Source organism: Vicugna pacos, chromosome 6 (assembly GCF_048564905.1).
Source record: "Vicugna pacos chromosome 6, VicPac4, whole genome shotgun sequence".
In the NCBI taxonomy this organism is placed as follows: Eukaryota; Metazoa; Chordata; class Mammalia; order Artiodactyla; family Camelidae; genus Vicugna; species Vicugna pacos.
Genome location: NC_132992.1, coordinates 40,195,411 through 40,218,296, shown reverse-complemented (window position 1 = coordinate 40,218,296; position 22,886 = coordinate 40,195,411). Strand labels below are relative to the sequence as shown.

Here is a 22,886-nt window from a genome sequence, read left to right as displayed (position 1 = left end):
AAAGAAAAACCTGCAACCAAGAACACTCTACCTAGTAAGACTAAAATTCAGAATTGAAGGAGAGATCAAGAGTTTTACAGACAAGCAGGAGCTAAAATAATTCAACACCATGAAACAAGCTTTACAAGAAATGTTAAAGGGACTTCTCTATGTGGGAATGAAAAGGCCACAGCTAGAAACATGAAATTCACAAAAGGTTTCTTTAAAAGTTAAGCATTCACTGTGGGGGTGGGTATAGCTCAGTGGTAGAGTGCAGTGCTTAGCATGCACGAGGTCCCGGGTTTAATTCCCAGTACCTCCATTAAAATAAATAAATAAACCTAATTACCTCCCCCTCTAAAATTTTTTCTATAAAGTTAAGCATTTCATTTATAACCCAGAAATCTCTCTCCTAGGTATTTGCCCAAGAGAAATGAAAGCATCTTCACAGTAAAATTTACACAAGTGTTCATAGCAGTTGTCTTCAAAATAGCCAAAATCTAAGTAAACCAAATATCTCAATGGGAGAAAAAATAAACAAATTGTAACAAATCCATATAATAGAATACTCCTCAGCAATAAAAAGCAATAAACTTCTCTCACATGAGCAACATGGACAGGTATCAAAAACATTACGCTGAGTGAAAAAAGCCAGATCCAAAAGTATACTAATTATGTGATTCTATTTTTATGGAACTGTAGAACAGGCACAACTTACTGATAGTGACAGGTCAGTGGTTGCCTAGGACAGGGAAGTAGGGGACACAAAGGCCACTCTCTTTGACATATTCTATAGCTTAATTGTAATAGGGGTTGCAAGGATACATACATTTTTCAAAATTCTTTGAAATATAAACTTAAAATGGATTATTTTGTTATAAGTACCTGATACCTTAATAAAACTGATTATTGAAAAAGATTTTCATCCCAGTGGGATTTTTTTTAACATTATTGAAGCTGAAAGACTGAAAAAAAATCTTGAAAAAAATTTCACTACAAAAAAGGAAGTTTTGCTAGAGAAATAATGGTATAGTTTCATGTTGAAGAATTATACATTTATCATACAAAACATGAAGAATATTTAATGACATGTGAAAATAATCGAAGTGGATTTTTAAGGGGAAAAAGAATCACATAACTACATGTGCATTGTACCTCTCTAAAAATTTCAAATCAGCATTTACAGCTTGAAATTTAATTTCTTTTGTACTTGCCTGCTCCCTTATCATTTTTTAACTCTTAGAAAAATGCTTATTTAACTGTGCAGACTTTTTGCAAATTATTGTGTTGCCCAAGGATACATTTTTTATCCCTGGCTTTCTATTCATAATTGCAAAGAAGGAATAACATAAGTACATAATCTGTTTCTCCAAGAACTGGGATTTTATCTAGCCACGTGGAAAAATATATTTTGCAGGGTGTTTTGTTTGTTTGTTTGTTTAACAGGATTGACCCAAAACAGGCACACTGAGAATATTTCATATTAAAAACTTGGTATAAATAATAAAGTATTTAAAAACACATTTTGCACATCTTGGAAAATTTTTAATTGTCTTTTTGTAATATTTTAATTGTCTTTGTGGTTATCTGTGTGTCAGAGGAGCATTTCACATTCTAAAAGTTACCCCAGTTCTCTTCAACTGAGGGACAGAATCAGAAATTGAGTCCTTGGGCAAAGCCTGGGAGGGAAGTGGAATACCGGCCCTGTTTGGGTTTCAGACTTAAAAGTACAATGGTCTAGTATAATTCAGGGAATGAACTCTCCTACTAACAAAATATTTTTAGATTTATTTTACTTTGCTCAAAACACCTTCAGTGGCTCCCAGATGCCAATTAAATAAAGTCTTCTTTCTGAGTATGGAATTCAAGTCCTTCCGTGATCCACCCTTGGTTCCACAACTTACCACCCATAACTTTGGGAAAGGTAATTTTTCTGTCTGAACTTCTCATTTCTTAGTTTCAAAATACACACAAGGAGAGTAGTGTCTTGCTCACAGATTTGCTGTGGGCAATAGATGAAGCAAATTCTTGAGTACACTACATGCGTGGCATATAGTGAATAGTTGGTAGTGGGAGGTATTCATTTCATGTGTTACTGTTATTTGATTTGTTGGTTGTTTGTTTATTCCTCTACTGGGTTGTAACTTAAAAGGATCACTGTTGTTTTTATTTTTATTTTTCTCTTGTCTACACAATGGACATTTATTGAGGGCCAACCACCACCAGCATTGTGCTTGGTGTTAAGGCTACAATGGCAAAGAAAATGAATGTGGCATCAGCCCTCAAGTAGCTTTTAGTCCCATAGGGTAGAGAGTCAATATAAGAAAATAAATTCAAGGAGAAATAGCTAATGGGGGATATTAGCATGTGGTAGGGAGAGACCCAATGTTGGTAGCTGTTGTCAGAGAAGGCCTGAGAAAGGAGCTGGACTTTTTTTTTTAATGAAAGGTAAATTTTTAATGAAAGATTTATTACTGGAGAAGAGAAAAATGTATACAAGAAATTCTAGATTCTTTCACCTCATGCACTGCTTTTGTAATAAATTTCTGAATATCAGTTAGGAAGATATTTGCAAGGATAAATTTTTCTAAACATGTGACCATTTACTGTGTAGTGGACATTTTTTTCACAAAATAATATACTTAAACTAAATATAATCTTATGGTTTACAAGAAGCTTAGGACATTGTATTAACAAAGGAAGATATTATATTTTACTGCAAAAAATTACAAAGGTGATACAATTTTGTTGGCTCTTAAGTGGTTAATTACTTGACGCAAAGAGCCAAAGAAGAGGGCATGCTGGTGAAGAGAATTGTGTGGGCAACAGTCTGGATTTAATGTAGCACAGCATGTGACTGAGCAGACAGAGGGCCTGGAAATGAATGAGTGAAGGAGAGACAGTCCTGAGACCTGCCTAGAAAAGTCTGAAGGGGCCAGGTCTTGGAGACTTAGCAAGGAGTTTGGGTGGCACCCTGTGTGCTGTGGGAAACCACAGAAGGATGCTGAGTAGCGTGGTAGCATGCAACCACATTGCAAAAAGACCATCCTGCAGGATGCTGAGGGTGGAATGCATGGGGCCTGGGAGGAGGGACGGCGGAGGAGGGGACGAGAGTGGAAGAGGATGTCTAGCATCCACTCCTACCTGCCTCTCAGTCCTCCGCTGGGATCCTTTCTCGTGTTTCCTGGTCTTCAGCCACTTCTTTCTTCCTCTCCATGTGATAAGCTGGTTGCTCCCCGTGGGCCTTTGCACCGTTTATTTTCTCTGCCTGGAATGCTCCTCACCCAGATCACTGTCTGAATGGCTCATTCTTGTACTTCAGGTCACAGCAGTATGGTCACCTTCTCAGAGAGGCTTTTCTTACCTCTTGCTAGATGCAAACCTCATGCTTTCTTTGGGTCAATGCTGAATTGGTAAGTGTCAAATTCAATATTTAGTTTATTATAAAAAGGATGCCAGGTTTAAACATAAATCTAATACTTGAATAAATAAATGTAATTATTTCTACAATTTTATCATGGAAGATTGTAGTTGTTGATTTTCGAAGTTTGAAACCAAGCTGAGTCCAGAAACCACTAAACAGCACTGGCAACCACTACACAGCTCCTGTAGTCACTATGATGCTGCTTCCTACTAACTTCACTAGAGGAGCAAGACAGTTTGGGGTTTCCTGATTTTTCTCTAGCAGCCTCTTCTCGTCTTCATGCTCTTTATAGTCTGAGTATGAACAGACTAAAAGGTGGTTTATCATGGGTGTTGTAAAGCATGTGTTTCAAAGCTTCGCCTCATTAGGAAATTTTGAGGTGTAAAATTTGGCATTCTGCTTTTAATGTATCTTAACAAGATGCAAAAAGTTCCCAGAGGACATTTTCTTAAAATTATAGCCTAAATGGGGTTTGATAACTGAATCTACATATACAGGATAAAGGGCTTTTTTGTTTGTTCATCTGCCAATGTATTAACTTGTTTAGTTAACTGGTTAAAAGTTCTTCACAATTGCATTCGTATGTAAATAAAATTACTAGCTTTTGCAATCGTCATACAGCATAGTAGTTAATCAAGGAAAATAAATATATACTTTTATTTTAACTGAGTGTTTTTAGACTTTAAAGCATAAAGTAGATTTTTATTCCAAATATATCTAGAATGCTTACCTACAATTGAAAACGAATACCCAGATTTTAACAGTAAGCTTAATAAAAAATTTTGTTTGTATCACTGATGTTGTTACTTTCATTAGTAACATGGAAATCCACATGAGTACTCAATCATTGATTATTGACAGGTTTAGGGATGCCAAAAATGACTTTGAAGTAGGCATTCAGCTATTTGGCCTTCCACAGTCTGAGGTCAAATACAAATAGCAGATTTTATCTGAATATGAAAACCCCAAAATTGAAGGCACCTATCTGTACTTACCACCATTGCCTCCAAAAGAGAAGCCTGTCTTATTATCACTAGGATACTAATCACTAACTGGCTTTTCCTTCTTTAAAAAATTTTTTCTTATTTCTTCTTTAGAATGCTGCTCCGTAGGAGTAGGGATTCTGTTTCTCTTGTTCAATACTGTGTCCCAGAAAAGTGCCTGGCGCATGGTGGGAGTCCAGTGAATGTTTGCTGAGTGGATGGGCAGATGGATGGATGGCTAAATACCACAGTAGAATAGGCAAGAGATGATGGTGGCCTGAACTCTTGCAGAAGAGATGAGAAAAGGAATAGATGGTTTTGCCTACAGAAACCCAGCACTAGCTAAAAGATTGAAAGTAGGAGATGAGAGTGAGTTACTAAGCAGGGCTGATCTCCTGGGTTCTGGATTAAGAAATTTTGTATCTTCATTTGTTTGTTATATTAGTGAATTGACTTGAGCTTGGACTTCTATAGATTCAATCAGTGGTAATGAAATCGAGAAGTACTTATGTGTTTTCCAGACACCATTTTCCCAAACCCGTGCCCACCACTGACAGGATGCTCACATCTCCTCTCAGTGGCTGCACTGAGATGGGGGCTGCTGAGTGGCAACGTGTTGAAACTTACTGGATGGAAGAGAGACACAGAAAAGTATGATTACTACTGCTATCATTTGACTTGTGGTTTCAACCAGGTTGCTACAAAGGTAAGTGGTTTGCAGTTCCTCATCTTCTTCCCTAGAGATAAATGAAGAACACTAATTCAGAAGAATATGGCAAAATTTCAAATTAATTATTGGAACAATATCTGAGCCATGAAAAATTCAGCTTCCAAAAGAGGATCAAAAAAGAGCATACGGCACTAATTGTCATAGAGTCCTTGTTTCATTTTATAGATTTTCATTTTTTAAAGCAGTGATTCATTTAAGAGGAAAAAGTTGAACAGCAATTCCAGCGAAAAGTTAAATTAATACAGATATTAGCCCAGACTCTACGTGGGTGATGTTGGCAGGCTCCACGAAGCTCTTGTTCCCGTGGTCACTGCACATGAAAAGACAACCTCTCGATTTCTTTGCTACTAGAGTCATTTACTCGAATGTGAGTCCTGATGTGTTCTTGCCCCTGGAATTCATTATGTGGGCTTCATGGGCTTGCTGGCCCTCCAATTAGCCAGCGTTCCTGCCTGATCTCTTAAGAAAGGGACAAAGCTATTTGAATGCAGCAGTATCCTGCACAATATGGAGTCTATCATTTTCCCCCCTCCAATGATGTTACAAATAATGATGTGCAGAGCCGAGGGAAGATAAGCATCTCAGCGTCTGGCCACCAATCATCTCTTATTGTTTTCAAAGAATGGGCAAGTGTTCTTCTACACTTTGGGTCAAAATCATTTTTTAAAAATTGGCTAGAGTCATATGCATGCATACGTAGAAAAGTTTCATTTTTAGAATCAACAAAATCATAGTATCCTCTCCTAACTGACCTCACTGCATCAAATTGCCATCACCTGCCTGTAATGAGTCTGAAAGGCTGTGAGTCTGATATCCTTTCCCCACCCTCCCTGCCCCCACTCTCATTGGTCCCGTGGACTTCAGGTGACAAGCCAGACAGCACAGAGAAGTGGGAAAATAACAGGCCTTGGAAGGGATGGGTCTGTCGTCAAATCTTGGCCTTTAAATCTGTGGAATGGGTTTCATAAGAAACATCTTGCAAGGCAGTAGAGACAGTATGTGCATTAGAGCTATGTGTGACATTCCTGTCGGGTTGTGACTGATCATAGCTGTCATGGTTGCTGCCTAAATCCTCATAGCACCCTGATGTGTTCATTTACCAACAGGATCATCTTCCCTTGAGTTCTAAATTGTGAAACTGTCTCATATTCCATATATTAAACATCTTGTCATTCCTCATTTATTCATTTAGCAAGTATGAACTGTGAAATTATTATGTACTGGGTCTGGCATGAGTCCAGCTGCTCTAGAAATCTCCCTGTCTTTTGGAAGACTGTGTCAAACTGCCTTTTAGCATGAAAAAATCCAGAATATCTTTTATTTAAATATCCATATTCATTTCAATATTAACCAACTTCTTGAGTGCTACTATTTCGGAAAGCATGGTTTTAGCGTTAGAACAAGATACAGGCCACGAGGAGTTTGCAATCTAATAGTTGACGCGGCTGTAGGCAAAGTATTTCAATCAAGTAATGTAACAAACACATTCCTAATTTAGGTCTGGAGTATTAAAGTTTATTGTCTCTATTGTAGGAGGCCGTATAAAATCTGAGGGCTCATAGAGAAAAAATATGTATATAACATATTTGTATGTTAACACTTATGTAAGATTACAACTTCCTAGACATACAGAATTTTCAATTTTTATGCTCAGTATAGCACCCAAAACAATTATGTCTAGAAATAAAAGTCCCATTTTTTACATGTGATTTAATCTTTTCGTTGTCTCTTAATCTCTAAACTCTTGGGTCTTGAGTAGATATTGTGATCCCAAATATTCTGAGAAGAGATTTCAGCCTGTGCCTGATTCTGAGTGTGGATAACTGGTACCTGCAAACGGTATATCAAATCTCATTTTAGTCAAAAGTTTTCACATTTTCCAACTGGACTTTCAGCCACAGCTACTGACAAGTAGCAGAATAGGTGGAGACTGCTAGTGAGCACGAGCCCACGGGCTTTGAACACAACTGCCAGAGCAGTGCGTATTTCCGAATGTAGGAGCAGGTCCAACACTCGGCCACCCTGGAGGAAGGAGAGGTGTTTGCCCAGGAGCCAGCGGGCGAGCCTGTTCACCAGGCAGGATTACAGGGCAGCAGAGGGAGCCAGGAATGCCTGTAATGTCTGGGAACCCAGGACCAGCCGGCTCTGTGAGGGTAATTAAAACCTCACCCTGAGAGGAGTGACCCAGTCTTCCGAGTGCTCAGAATATTATACGAAAAATTCCCAGGAATGGTTTTTCATTTAATCGTATTTAAGTGCCTACTATGTGCAAAAGCTCAGGGCATGTAGTTGTAATCTGTGTTTTGTATGACCTTGATTCTGCTTTTATTCTCCTCAAGAAAGTCCACCATCAGAATCCTGTGGTTAGGGAGAGAAAAGTGCCCTATTTGTCATTTCTGAACTGAGACGCTTCCATCAACCTTGAATTACAGGAAGAGTCTCCTATACTTAGCTGTTGTTTGCATCATCATCGTCATCATTATTCCAGGCTCCTGAAGGAGAGCCGAGAGTGCTTCTTGTAATGCCAACTGTGATTTGCATGTTCATAGAAGGTTTGAAGTTTCAGAAATTAAATGTCGGGGTGTAAAATTTTCTTGAAGGAAGAAAGTATGATTGCATCGAACTTTCAAAGTACAATCAAAGTCTAAAGGAAATATAATTATTATTGTCGGTTTATCACCTCAAACATGTTGTTGTAAATGTCATTATATCAGATGAGTTTGGTAACAGGTTTTCCATTTTGCACTTTATTTGACAAGGTGATTCATTGTTTAGTGCAGTTTAAGATGTCAGTCCTTCTGGAAGGAATTGAGCTGAGCTGATGTGCATAAGAACATTCTTCCATCAAAGTATATGATTAAAGAAGGGTTAGACTCCTGAAATATTGTTTCCAAACTTGCTTTGAATAAGAGTAGTTTCTTTGTCGAGATATAATTTATCACGGTTTGCTACAACTGGGAAAGTGTATACAGACCACACATGCTGCCTTTGGTACTTTGTACAGTTCTAAGTCTGTGCAAAATGGTCCTACTTTGGATAAGTTTGTCTGCATCATGGAAACCTATTTAGTAATTGAAGTTTTGTGGATTTTTTTTGTTTGTTTGTTTCAAATAAAATATCTCACAATGAACTAGGGCGATCAAGCAAACATTGGCCCAACATTACTGCATGTAGCACGGTGGGTTAGTATGTGCTAGTCACTCAGTATCAGACATCTCACAACAGAGCATCCAGCTTTTGAGCACTCAAAGGGAGCCAGAATCTTCTTTTTGCCATTTTGATGATGCCAAAAGCATTTCTTTTTTCTCTTTAACTTCTCATATCAAAATTGTAAATTAAAATGTAGATCTTCATAATAACAAACACCATTTATATCTATCTCTATCTCTATCTATCTATCTATCTGTACCTAGAAAGGGCCAGGAACTGGGCTAATTAATACATTATGTCTCATATTCAAAGCAGCCTTGCCAATTATTTGCATCCTCATTACGTGATTGAGGGATCTGAGGCTCTGAAAGGATAAGTAATTTGCCTAAAGCCATATGGATAGTGGGTGGCAGGGCTGGGATTCAAACTCAGGCCCTGTGACTCCAATGCCCAGAGTTCTTCCTCCACTGTGGTTGGTGATGTGTCCAAAACCCATCAAACTTACACCCTTTTAAGCAGCACTGCCTATAGCCTTTACTGCTTGCTTAGGCAATACCTATATTTTTCTATAGTATCTTTTAATATTCCACTTGGTATCTGTTAGTGTCTTGTTTTCGGTGCAATTGTACACATCAACCATAAGCTGTAAGATGCAACATTCCTTCTTCTCTTTCCCCAAACTGAAATATATGCTGATTTCAACAAAGGTCAAAATGGCCTAAGCCCCTTATAGGGAAATTAGATATAAAAGAACTTCCAAATGTTTCCAAATTAGATTATTTAAAATTAACCAGGTAGAGGGTGTCATGTGATAAAATTCCTTGTTTAAATTGAATTGAACAGCCTTTTTAATGAGAGACACGATGACTAACATTTGACACTGTAAAAGTGATGTCCTTAATGCAGTTGCCATCACAAATGACAGATACATCATAGTTGCACAGCATCCTCTCCAGTAATGAAAGCAGAGGCAGACGTGATGCTTACGTGGGTTCAAGGTTGAAATATTTTCAAGGTTCCTCTGTTTAAGGATGGGGGAGTCCAGGACAGTTTGTAAGGTGCTCAGCCCTGTTTGGGCTCTGCTGCTTGGAGCTGGAGTCAGGACACCAAATTTGGAATCCACTAGAAAACTCAGGTATCTCAAACTGGGGGAGGAATTTTAGTGACTTCCTGTTTATGTTACTGCACCGGAAATCTTGAAACTTGAGGTCTGTATGTGTGTTTGAACATAGGTTTCTTGGCATATGTTACCATAAATAAAGCTATTTCTGGGTAAGAGAGCTTGTTTTCATTTCCATTTAGATTTGTAAAAGGTACATCAGTATGCATATGTCTGCCTAAACACACCTGCCAACAAATACACAATTCATGGTTTTAAATTTAATAATAGGATTATAAGTCATCATACATCCTATAAGTAACACATTGCATAGCAAGCAATAGAGGATCATGGTCTCTGGGGTGTAGGTTCAGATCCCAGTTCTATTTCCATGCTATTTCTGGGACTTCGGGCAATTGTTTAATCTCTCTGTCCTCAGTTTCTCCATATTTAAAGTAGAGTCTACTTCGTAGGCTTATATGGGTTGTATTCGTAAAGCACCTAGAAGAGCATGTGGACACACAGGGAATGCTATGTAACTATCTGCTTAATAAACAAGATTTTTTTCTTGAAGCAACATGATTGTCTATTACCTCATACCTCTTAGAATGTCGATTATTAAAAAGACAACAAATAACAAAGGGAAAGAGTGTGACGAAAGGGGAACCATTGTGAACTGTCAGTGGGAAAGTAAATTGGTGCAGCCACTATGGAAAATAGTATGGAGGTTTCTCAAAAAATTAAAAACAGAACTACCATGTGATTCAGCAATTCCAAGTCTGGGTATTTATCCAAAGAAAAACAAAAACACTAACTCAAAAAGATATATGTACCCATGTTCACTGCAGCATTTATAATAGCCAAGATATGGAAATAACCTGTGTCCACTGATAGATGAATGGATGAATAAAATGTGAGTATGTGTGTGTATATATATATACACACATATACACGCGTGTGCACACACATAGGATTATTATCCCCCCCCATAAAAAAGAATGAATGTGAAATAAGTCAGACAAAGACAAATATTTTTTGATCTCACTTATATGCAGACATGTAATCTCAAAAAAACAAAAACAAAAACAAAAAAACAAAACAAGCTTATAGATACTGAAAACAGATTGGTGGTTTCCAGAGGCAGAGGCAAGGGATGTGGATGGGTAAAAGGAGTAAAAGGGGGTCAAAGGGTACAAATCAAGCTATAAAATAAGTAAGTCACTGGGCTGTACTGTACAGTGTGGTGATTATAATTAATATTGTATTATATATGTGAAAATCACCAAGAAAGTAGATCTTAAAAGTTTTCATAAAGAAAAAAATTGTATAACTATACATAGTGACAGATGTGAACTAGACTTACTGTGGTAATCATTTCACAGTATATATAAATATCAAATCATTATGTTCCACACCTGAAGCTAGTGTAATGTTCTACGTCAAATATACCTCAATAAAGAATTACCATAATGGATTAGGAAAGTACATTTAGAAGCATATTTGGGGAGCATTAACTCTTTTAAAGTTGTACTTGGTCCTCTTAAGGAGGCAACTGATCAAGTTTAAAGATAGAAGTCACCTTTTCACGTGCATTGGCTTCTGTATCAGGGCAACAACAAAAGAACCGAATAATGTACAAAGTGCAAATCGGTTTGACCATTATTTTTCTAAACTACTGTTGTTAGAGACACTAAGTGGCAGCGGTCAGACAACTAAACTGCTTGAATTCAAGACCAACCCTGGACAAGTTACCCAGTGTTCCTGAGCCTCAGTTCTTCACCTATAAAATAGGAATACTAATGTGTCTACTGGTTGATTGTGAGAACCAAGTGAGTTAACATTTGTCAAGCACTATTAACTACAGTGCTTTTTTCAATAACAGCTATGATTAACATTAATATTTACAGTTAAATTATTTGAGTCCCTTGTCCACATTTTCTTATCTGTTTGTTAAAAATAAGTGTAAATGGTATCAATCGACTACACTTAAACGCAATAATGCACGAGAATGCCAGTGACCACAGTAAGAGGAGAGTGAGCCCATATGCTCATATGCAGTGATGACCAGATTTTTATAGAATAATTTCTCAAGTTATGATTTATGTATTTTAAAAAATATGTGTAGAAATTACAGTGAATTTAGAGAACCCAAAATAAGATAAAATAAAATATTGAGAAATAGGAAACCAACCCTGGGATAACAGACCAAAAGGATTGGCCTTATTTACCTGAAAAGAGATGGACAATTTACATAGACAAGGTTTTGAGGGATAGTTTTCATGAGATTCTCCTCTATGAGAAGATAAAGGATCTGACTGCAAACAGTAGGGAGCAAAGTGGATGACGTGAGGACTTCTGTCCATGAACAATGTTCCCGTAGCAGGACAATCAACCACCTCTAGAAATTTTCAAACATAAGATAAAACAATCACTATCTTGGATGTTTAGAGTTAGTAAATCTAATTCCTGGGAATGAAAAATTGGACCTGATCATCACATTTTACTCCAAGATTTGATTTTGTATACTGAAGACCAGAGCTCTGTATACTGAAGACAAGAGCTTTGTATACTGAAGACAGACTCTGTTCTGTCAAACACCAGAATGTGGTGTTACTGAGGTTGGACCCCCTCTGGTCCCGTGGTGGCCGTCACCATGAACAACCTCCTCCATATACTCCAGAGTATGAAGTCATCACTTCTTTTGGGTGTCATGAGGTGAAAAATATAGGAAATCATTGACTTGGTCATGTAATGTAGTGAAAAAGAGCTGGCATCTAAACATAACAGTTATCAATCAACTGAAAGTTTTGGAGGCTAAATACAACCCTGTGATACACATATGGGAACCAGGACAGAAATGAGAAAATTAAGGAATTTACAGTCTTCATTATTCAAACTGTTTAGGTGTTCTTTGGATTTTCCTCAGGAAGAGAACATTAGAGGAATCCAACTGGAACACTACAATGACTTGGCCAATGTGACAAGGTCTGTAACTTCATGACAAGTGTTGATGGAGTCCATCCACTTCCCGCAATCTGTACCTTGAAATCTGGAGTGATATGATTCCAACTTTCCTTGCTAGGAAGCCAAAACAACCTCTTGAGCTAAAGGACACAGATCGTATTCATCATGCTCTTTTTGACTTTTTGTCTCTTCCTTCTGTGTCTCCAAATGTTATGGTTAGGAACTTTGTATTTGATCATAAATAAAGGAGAAAATGTTCATCCATTTGGTCATTCACCCACCATTCATTCATTCTTTTATTTAGCGAACACATAGAGCATTTATAAGTTCCTAGAATGACGGTTCAAAGCCTTGGATGATCCAATAAATCAGAAAGCTAACCAGGGCAATGAGACAAATGTTCAGAGAACAACAATATAAGAGACTGTACATGAAGAGGCAGAAGGGTAGACTGGGAAAACAGGTTTGGACTATAGAATGGGAGATGAGAAATCAGCACACAGCATGTATTTCTGAAGGTAAAATGCAGTCTTTCAATCAGTGAGGAGCATTTTAAGACTTTTCATGGAACTATTGATTTATCATCGGTCATTTAATCCATAAAGAGGCCTAAGTGTATGATCTCAACATAGATTCAAGGCTTATAATTCTCTCTCAGAGCCATTACTACTGGACAATATGGCACAAATTAATGTGACTAGGATATGCTTTCATTTTGACAGATGAAATGTCTATTTTAAATGGCATAAAACAGAGCTGGATCTCAAGTGCCCTCCTTTTAATTTTAAAACTGAACAAATTGGTTGTCTTTAGATGACCCAGTCACAGCAAGACAAGCACCTCTCACGTGTTGATGATTTGCCTTCCTATGTGGTTACAGAAGTGGCTCTGACAAGCAATTCAGCCAGTTGGCCAACTTACATCAGGAAAAGCTGCTAAATATTAATTCTCCTTAAATCAAAATGATCAACTTTGGCAGGCATACTTTGACGTCTAAATGGATAACATTAAACTAGTCTGCTCAACTGACTGCCATAAGTAATTCCCTAGGATCAAAATTTGTGATCTACCTGGTTAATTCTTGGTATGCAGTTGGTCTCAAAATTAAACATTCTACAGGGGTCATGTTAAGGATCTTCTGTGGTCAAGACAGACCATTGGAACGTCTTATCCTCAAACATTGCTAAGATAGTCCATCTCCTTTATGCCTTATGGTACAGAGTTCTGGCGTTTCCATCAATTTGTGCAGACATGGTTTGTGAGAACTGCCTTTGATCCGTTTGAAGTGCTCATCTGGCTGACTGTTGTACAGAGGTGAAGTGATTCTCCATTAAGATAAATATATCAGACAAGTCTTTTTATTTTTGCAGGGAAACAGCATCTTTGTCGTCTATGCATCAGATCTTTTTTTTTTTCAATCAATGTAGACTATGTGTGAGTACAAATGAGTGGTATCCTCAGATTGCATTGTGTATTATTCATCTCCTGTCAAAAGCCTAGCTGAGACTATTGATACTTGGAAGGAATTATTGAAGGAATCCCCCAATTAGGCATTTTCAAGATTCTCCAAATGCAAACATTCTATGCCCTCAATTTTCATCTAAGCTTATTGTAAGAAGTCGCTTTATGCGGACTTCTTTTTTAAAAAAAAATAGATTTAAATCCCATTATCTATCATGTTATTCAGTGGTCCCCAAATAAAGATGCACATGGCAAATTTCTCCCAAAATTCAGGTGCAGAAGAAAGTTACTTCCTTTTATTAGATAAGGAAGACCCTCATTGGTCATGTTTTCTTATTTATCTTGATTGTTAAGAAGCTCAGAGTCAATTTTTATGCTTAGTTTTAGTCCTTTCCCTTAGCCTGGATTTTCAAATAATTATTCCCTCACTATTTTATTTTTGGCTCATGTCTTTTATTATATTAATGATTTTCCACTTAATTGTGATTTTTATTATAAGCTGCCTCACATCACACGTCACTTTTGAAAGCAGGTAATCTATAAATACATGTGAAAAATATGATCTCCAACATAGATTGGATAGTAGGTTAGGGACTGCTTGGAGGAATGACTAAGAAAGCGTGGTCAGCGTAATACCTGCAAAGAATAACCTGATGCGTGTGTTCTACAGACACTTACTAGGTTCTACCCCAGATCTACTGGATCAGGGGACTGGGAATTTTCATTTGCACAAGCTTCTCCAGCGAGTCTTCTACAGACTAAGGACTGAGAGTCCCAAAGTTACTAACTTACCTTCAAAAGAAGGCTATATTCCACAAGCATTGTCTGTAGCTTTAGTAGATCACAAATTTAGATATTCACAAAGGACTTGATTAAATGAAATGTGTGAGGCAAAGTGATAATCACTATGCCTGAACCAAAAATGAATAAGGAATCAGAAAATCACTGCTATGAACTATGTGTGATTCATGGGGATTCTCAGCATTAGGATGGCAGTGAGAATAGGAAGTATTTAAACAAGGAAGCTTTCAAAATGTGGGGAAGAAGGATCATCAGGCCTCTTCTAGTCACATTTTGGGGTTAGAGAGAGAGAATGACAGATAGAGTGAGAGAGAAGAGATATTCCTAAATTTGAATGTTGAACAAATGGGAAAATGTTAATGTCTTTATGTGAGACAATCATGTAAGAGTAAAAAATATTAACAGTTTTGGTTTTAAGTTTGAGGTCCTAAGGAAACCATTAGCGGAAAAGGCAGTTGGATAAATGGACCTAGATCTAGAATTCCTGAGCAAAGGCAAGCGTAGTGATGAAAGGCTGGAATGCACAGCTAGAGGTAAGTTGAAATCATGGGAGTAGAAAATAACTCGGGAACTCTAGAGTGAAAAGAGAGGAAAAGAAGGAAACCTAGAGAAAGACCTTGAGTAGAGAAGGGAGGAAAGAGACACATGTGTCAAAAAGTAGGAGGCAGAAAATAGAATTGTGGGCTTCAGAAGTCAAAGGACAAATGGCCTTCAAGAAAGGTTTCAAGTGCCAGATGCTCCTTTGTGGTCTGGTAGGATTATAATCTCCTGAGGAACTGTAGTTGAGCCATTTCAGTAGAGTGGACAGGGCAGAAATAAGACTGCAGAGGGAGAACAGATGGGAGAGATACACCAGCCTAAAACTGCTGAGAATTCAGATAATGTAGGATGGGGACATACTAAGGTCACATGATCAGGAAGAAGGATTGGGGATGAAGCTGTTGCTAGACTCTGTGGTGCCTTTTCAAAAATTAGTGATATATGACCCTTGCTCTGGGGAGACATATTCCCATGTGTGTGCTGGTGTGACTCGGTCGGCAGAATATTGGATGGATTTCTTCCTGACTGGCCCCTTCAGCTGGGAGTCTTTGTGCAGTGGTACGACAGAGGTGACACTCCTGAGAGAAAGTTTTTGATAACAGCACATATTTAAGCATGTTTCTAGATCTAGAAAAAGTTGCCAGTTGTTGGTGGGGGTAAGGATGGCACTGAGTGTATAAAAGACTGGAGGATAGGGCTAACGGCTAGAGGAAAGTCAAAAGAAGCCTGAAAACATGGACTCAGAACACAGCTGCTCTTAGAAAACAAACAGAGCAGATGTAGGCATTTATGCCAACACCTTATTTGAAGAAAATTTCTCGTCATGAATCCTTTCACTTAATATGGTCATGGAATAGATTCCGAACCTCCTTTTGCATTTACAAAAGGGCTTCAAAGAAGTTGTGACTTCAGTGAGTGCTATATAATTATAGAAAAGAATGAAGATGATCTCAAGAACTGATATGAAGTGATTTTCAGGAGATACTATGAAATGAAAAAATTAAAGGCAAAAGACATGGGTAGTATGCTACCTTTTGTGCTAGAAAGAAAGGAAGTAAGAACATAGTCATATATATCTGCTCACTATTACAGAAAGAAACAGGAAAAACAAGCTGGAAGACAATGGAATTTCAAACTTAACAAGGGCTGAGGGAAAATAAGGTTGATGGGATAGGGGAGGAAGTGACAGTGTTTTGAATATACCTTTTTTGTGTAGTTTCAACCATGGAAAGTAAGTTAATATTTTACATACCCCAAAAATAACATTAAGTCCATAAATATGGGAAGGAAGAAAAAATAACCTAAAACTGAAAGGAAATGGAAACACATGAACTTAATTTTATTTTAAATGAATGTCATAACTGAAGGGAGGAAATTAAGAAATAAGAGAAAGAAAGAAGGAAAGAAGAGAGGAAGAGAGGAGGAGAAAGAACCAATAACTTAGTCACAACATCTAATTTAGGAACTTTGGAGCACAGTATTTGACCACACACCCTCAGTCTTGAGCAGGGTTGGAGTGGGGTATGGAAACAATATGGGGATGGGGGAATTGTAAATGAATATGGAAATTTTTTAGTAGGTTTGTTTATAACGGTTCTGAAGCAATTCTGAAACCATTTTAAATGTATTATATTATTCAGCAAATGAGTAAATGTGTTGATGTTGGTCTCCAGGGTTCTCATGGTGGAAGAAGGGAAATACAAATATGGAACTGGAGAAGTCAAGAAAGAATCTGTGAGATGAGTTGAAATTGGAGGAACTGGTATAAACTCCTGAATTCTAAAGTAAGTCTATGTATGTGTATATGCAGGTTTGTACGTGTGTGTATACATCTGTAGGTATGAATATGCCTTTGTACCTATATGTACATACACACTTGTGTATTTCCTAGATTTGTTGGCTGAAAGAGTCAAAAAGCAAAAGCACCTCAGTAGCCCTAAGCACACCTACCACTCAGATCTCAGTCTCTAATACCAATCAATACTAAAAAGAATCAAGGTTGATTAAAGAACTGGGGCAGGTTGGTACAAGATAAAGACCGAATACCTTGTTATACAAGAAAGTAAGGGATTATTTAAAAGATGTCATAAGAATTGAAGAGCTAGATTTAAGAGGCTCCCATTAGCCAAATCTGGAACAATCTATGCATCAAAATAACTTCAGTATAGTAATGAATTATAAATAATTGGGGAAAGGAAGAAATTAATGAATTCATATTTATGATAAATAGGTCAATAGGGGAGAAAGGAGAATCTTACTTATTGTGGAATACCAAGGGCCACCTGGTGAATGTGAAGAGAATGGTAGAGTTGGAAAATCATAATTTTGCAACCATTTTGGTAAGGATTGACTCAGACAAGAATTATCAGTGATGCTAAATAAAGGGAAATTTTTGAGAAGGAGCAGGATATTTGCATTGTTTTAAAGTGTTTCTGCATAAAATGGCTAAAATTAACATCACTAATGGGGGACAGATGGACACTGTGTATCTCTAGATATAACAACCTGAGAAGGACTGAAAATCACCTATGCAATATTCCTGTTGAGAACGCATGATTTCAATTCAGTCATGAGGAGAGATCAGACACACACAAAAGGAGGAATAATCTATTTAAAAAGAGAGAATCTATTCTTCAAAATTGCCAATGTCATAAAAAGACAAAGAAAGGCTGGAGAAATATTTTCAGATTAAATGAGATTAAAGAGATATGACAACTAAATTCAAGACCTAAATTGTGTCCTGACGATGGCAAAAATGCTACAAGGGGATATTATTAAGGAAACTGACAAAATTAGAATGTAAAAGGTAGATTAAATAAACAGATTTCATAAATATATCATATATTTATATCCATAAATATAAATACATCAATGCAAATTTATGAAGTTGATAACTGCACTATTTAATATAAGAGAAAAATGCCTATATCCTTATTAAGAAATATGTAATAAAATATTTAGGGATAAAAGGCCATGATGTATATAACTTATCTTCAAAAGGTCAGAAAAAAAATATGGTTGAGTAGATAGAAAATGATACAGCAAATGGACTGAGATGTTGACAACAGGCAAACCCACTTAAAGTGTCCTATTTTAATTTTTGCAATATTTTGTAAATCTTGAGTTATTTTCTAATAAAAAGTTTAAAAAGTTGTCATTTGTTGTTATTTTAAATATTAGGTGGGTTGCCAGGGTGAAATCTAGCAAATGTGATCCAGGAACTCTGCTGTCTTAGAAATATCTCTTGAAGATAATGAGAAATTTTAAGATAAATTTTTTACAAACTGAGACCTCAGTATTTACTTTTAAAACTAGATTACCTTTAGGGGAAAAAAGACCCAAGTGAAGGAAAATCACATAAAAAGCCCACATTTTCATTTCATTAAATTAAAATTTAATTTATACTTATACTTTGAATTTTCTCTCTCTACCGCCTCTTTCAGATATGAAACAAAAATACATGAAAGGGAAAGTGCACATTTTAAAGTATTCTCAAGCAAAAATGTATGTTCCAACTAGAACATTAATCTCGTCCTTCATAATTAACTATTGCATTTTTCTTTCATCAGGCTCTGACCTTTAAGGTGTTCCTGTTGTGTGTGTTTTTAATGCCTAACTTTTCTGGAAAATGTGCAGAGGTCATAATGAGGCATAATTATATACAGTATATAATTTTCTTTGGCCTTTTTCAAGTGCTAATTTAGCTATCATTTCTTCATACAGACTTTTTATAAGAAATACTTTTTAAAATGAAAGTCCTTTCTTCAGTTTTGGCATGAATTATATGTTAAATAAGTAATAGAGACAGGAAATTTAGTAACATACGTATGGATGTTAAGTGAATTCTGTTAAATCTTTATTTATCTAGGTGGAAAGTAAGTTTCTAAAACAGCTTTTTTCCTCTGCACTCTGCTTTTATGAAAAGGAAACAAATAATAACTAGCCTACCGCATGGTCAGGCCACCCAAGATGGCTGTTCTCTTGTTCTCTGCACCTCTCCTGTTTGACTAGTCCCTGCCTCACCTACACCCTACTCAACTGATCTTCCCTCTTAATCAAAAAGCCTAATCAGTAAATGTCCATGTACTTGTCCCTGGCCCCAGCCAGTGATTGTTCTAATTTTTAGATCAGAACTGTCTTCGCAATGATAGTTTATTAAAGGGGCAGTGAAGGGTGTGCCCCTTTGCTGGTTTCCCTGGCAGCCAATGAGCCAATCTGATGTCAGTTCCCCCCATAACAGGTAATCTCCCCCTTCTCCTGGTAGAGAAGACTGCCACCTTATCCTGCCCTGCCAGCTGCCACACATAATGTGGTGCGGCTCCAGAACCTTGTTTCAGACATGTAAGATCCCCCATCCATTAAATCATTGATATCTCTGTCGCTGACTTCAGGCTCCTTCTTTGATCTGGAGGCTGGGCAAGTACAGGGACTGCAGGCCTGCAGGGTGCAGCTCAACACCTACCTTTCCAGTCCTCAGCTTCCTTATTATAAAATGGGCATAATAAGAACACAGTGCCTGGCACATGGTAAGCACTCAGTTGATAATGATTTATTTTGTTATTATTTAGATCGATTTAAAAAATATCCAGAGGTGTTTACTGATTTAGCCTGATTTCCTCTGACTTACTCAATAATTGGTAACCATTATGCTGATGCTGAATGATCAAAGATTAAATTTTGTTTAAAAATGTTTAAGTGGCCAGTAAGTCACATATGACTTAAATAATTAGACCCTTAAGTTAAGAAGAATATTCTGCTGTTCAAATCATTCTGAATCAATCAGAATCTGTTATCTTTTATTTTTTAAAAATATACCAATTACATAGTTCATTCATGTTGAAAATGACTCTTAGCCTCTAAATAACGAGCAATCTTACCTTTTAAAAATGTTTTTCCATATAGTTTATATCATTAGTATAATATTACAAGAGAATAATCCTGAACTTAGAACACTGAAAAAAGTGTCTAGAAGAGGGGGCAAATCATATGCATGTGAAAAAAGAAACGTTTCCTGAAAAGTTAAGGAGCTTTCATTTCACAAAACCTTGCTGCAAGCATCATCAGTCATTTGAGACTGGCAAGGATAAGAGAACCTATACGAAGACTGATTTGCTTTTCATATCATTTTAATGACAAGATAAAATTCAGCAACTTGGATTTCTATATAAAAAGACACTTTAAAATAAATGAAACATATTTGCAAGCAAGCACACACACACACACAGAGGGAATTATTTGTTTTGAATTGCTGACACTATAAGTAACTTGATCAACTAATAGAACCAGACTAATGCTATAAACCTTAGAGTATTTTTTATAAACCAGTGGTTAGGGAATATTGGGATTTAAAGAGGATCTTATGCATTTTTATGTTCCTAATGCCTTAAATCATTTTAGTCCTTGAATAAATTTTACTGAATAATATTTGTCTTATGCCTGCAATGGCCCATTTGTTTATAGGGAGTTGAGTTTTTTTTTTTTTAGTGTCAGGTTGAAGGTAAAGACAAATCAATGTTTTAATAATTTTAGTATAGTTTTTACTGAGTCATGTAGTTAACTAATTAGTGCTAATTTTTATTAAATTAATAAAATCCATTCTATGTCCTGATGGTGTGGGAAAAAACCCACATTTTACATCTGATTATCCTAGTCCAAATTTCCCATATTAAAAATTAGATGAAGAAGGGAGATGAGCAATAGTACAGTCCATAAAGTTGATGAACATGGCAACTTACATGGTAGAGACAAAAGGTTGTGTGAACATCTGGAAAAGTCTTAATACTCCATATCTTAAGCCTTTGTGGTTAACAAGGAGTGAAGTTACTTGGGCCAAATCACCGAAGTGGGCTGTTTCTCCAATGTAAATTTGAGGCCAAGTTTTGCTACATTTTACATTTGCTTCCCTTAAATTCACTTTTTCTTGGGGAATGTACTCACCAGAAAGCTCAAGTTCTTCATGGTTGTGGAGTATCTGGAGCTGAACATCCATGAACAGGAGTGTTGATTCTCTCTCCTTCTTTGGAAGCCCTTTCCCAGGTTTTGGGGCACTTCCTTTCAAGCAAGAGAGTGCAAGCCTCAACATCAGTGGTTCTTAGACATGATGGCCCAAGGAATCTTTAACCAATAATAAAGTTCCAATATTTAGGAATCACTTTTTGCTTAAGTATGAATTAGACTGTCTTTGAAGCTATTCGTAGACTAATGTCACTCCATTCAGCTGCATTAAGATCCCCATCATGAGGGGAGAGAAGGGGGCAGAGCCTTTCCTGAATGGAAATTCCTTATTGATGTTTGGCAAAAGTCAGAAGTATCTCACACATGTAATCATCCTCCAAGTTGTGTGTTGCAACAAAAAAAGAGACTGAGAAAAGTTGCTTTATGCATTCCCTGGCTTACTTCAAAACACAAGTACAAACAATCCTCGCATAATTTCAAAGATCAGAATGGTCTCAAGCATTGGCCAAAATGTCTTTGCTGTAGAAACCTTAATACTATGGGCCTGACTTTCACATGTCATTTTTTTGGTTTGTTTCACTCTGGAAATGCAAATACACGACAAGCCTCAAATTAAGAGGCCACTGTTATATGGAAGATATGTGGTTGTTTTTTTAAGGAGAAGAGAGTGGCTAAAAGACCACCGTCTTGGAGTGTTTCCTCCCTGGGCACCTGACAGTGGGAGGTGGTAGTGCTGTTAGAGGTGAATTAAGAAAAAAGTAAAGAAAGACTGTTACCTTTTGAACTTTTTCCATTCAGTGAGAGTGCTCAGCTATGACCACAGTGGGGTCTGTGGTGACTACTGATTTCCTAGCTAAATTCAGATTGCCGCTTATGACCAGAACTTAAGAAATGCAAGCGTATCTTAAACAATCTTTGATCATGGTTTTACCTTTGTTTGTGTTGAAAGATAAATTTGAAAACACTGACTCAAATGGACTGGATTTAAATTTCTTTGGACTACTTTAGAATAACATTCAGAGAAAGGATTCCAGTTTATTGGTGAATTGAAGCGAGTTTAGGTTGTGTCAAGTTTCCTCAAGGTTTTGATTGAAGTAATGACTTGGTCTGTAATTGACCAACCCTCTAAATCAATCAAAGCCAGGCTGTAATAAAAGTGAAATAAATTAAAATCCTTAAGCCAATTGTGGATGTAAAACAATCTTTAAGTTTATGAAACAAAGCACATTTTATTTACTAAGGACACATGAAACTGAAATCAAGAACTCAGTAAAAGCTAGAAAGCAAAAAGTAACTATTGCAGGTGCTAATACATTGCATTGATTTTGCAAATGAAAATCTACCTCTAAGAAAATGGTGTCAGAATTTAGAATACTGTAGACCAGGGAAAACTTTGTCTGTCATGGACCAAAGGGTAAATATTTTAGGCTTTGCAGGCCATCTGGTCTCCATCACCACTACTTAAGTCTGCAGTTATAGTGCAAAAGCAGGCCATAGACAATATGTAAACAAATGTGTATGGCTGTGTTCCAATAAAACTTTATTTATGGACACTAAAATTTGAATTTCACATAATTTTCACAGGTCACGAAATACTCTTGATTTTTTTCAACCATTTAAAAATGTCAAAACCATTCTTACCTCATAGGCCAAACACAAAAAATAGGCAGTGGGCCAGATTAGGCTCACACTGTAGTCTGCTGACCCCTGCCTTAGACTAATAAAGCATGAGCTGTAAGAGTAAGTTGTGAACTTCAAGACACATCAAGAATGTCAGTGGATGATTCACTCCTTGTTAAA

At 36.9% G+C, this 22,886-nt stretch overlaps 1 protein-coding gene across 4 annotated transcripts in view; it reads right to left on the bottom strand.

Moving 5' to 3' along the window:
* Positions 1-22,886, bottom strand: part of AKAP6 (A-kinase anchoring protein 6) — a 567,738-nt gene that overhangs the window by 47,438 nt on the left and 497,414 nt on the right. For all 4 annotated transcript variants that reach the window (XR_012073484.1, XR_012073483.1, XR_012073482.1 and 1 more), the window contains one exon: positions 21,069-21,182. The gene's annotated coding sequence lies outside the window, so the exon portion shown is untranslated. The remainder of the gene's footprint in view (positions 1-21,068; positions 21,183-22,886) is intronic.